General features: G+C 44.0%; 1 protein-coding gene across 1 annotated transcript in view; it reads right to left on the bottom strand.

The window, feature by feature from the left end:
* The window catches only part of LOC119587013 (rho GTPase-activating protein 21-like), a gene marked incomplete at its 5' end in the record, with an annotated part of 201,687 nt that overhangs the window by 91,126 nt on the left and 110,175 nt on the right, over positions 1–386 (bottom strand).

Genomic DNA, 386 nt, shown 5'->3' with positions numbered 1-386 from the left:
TCGTCCATCCGTAACAAAACGGTAATAATAGCACTGCTATCTTCATCATTATAGGCATTCGTAGGCAACTATAATCTACATCAACCGTAAACAACTAGAGGGTAGAATTCGTTCTCGTTGATGTCTATAATACTACTCATTAGATACCCGACGGAGTGCCCTTCGAGTGTGCACCTGTGCAAGGGAACTACGGATAGACAGCAAGTTATGAGATCTCGTGCTCTGAATCGGAATTATGTTCGTGCAAGAGTGGCTTAACCCCGCTTGCCTACGATCTTCTTTGATTCTGAATCAATGCACATGCACGTGTCTACCTAAATACTGTGCATTCATTCATGGATACCTCTGTATGCGGATCATGGATAAACGTTAAGAAGGCGCGCGCG

Source organism: Penaeus monodon, chromosome 22 (genome assembly GCF_015228065.2).
Source record: "Penaeus monodon isolate SGIC_2016 chromosome 22, NSTDA_Pmon_1, whole genome shotgun sequence".
In the NCBI taxonomy this organism is placed as follows: Eukaryota; Metazoa; Arthropoda; class Malacostraca; order Decapoda; family Penaeidae; genus Penaeus; species Penaeus monodon.
Note: the sequence above shows the minus strand (reverse complement) of the source record. Positions and strands in the feature narration are given on the sequence as shown.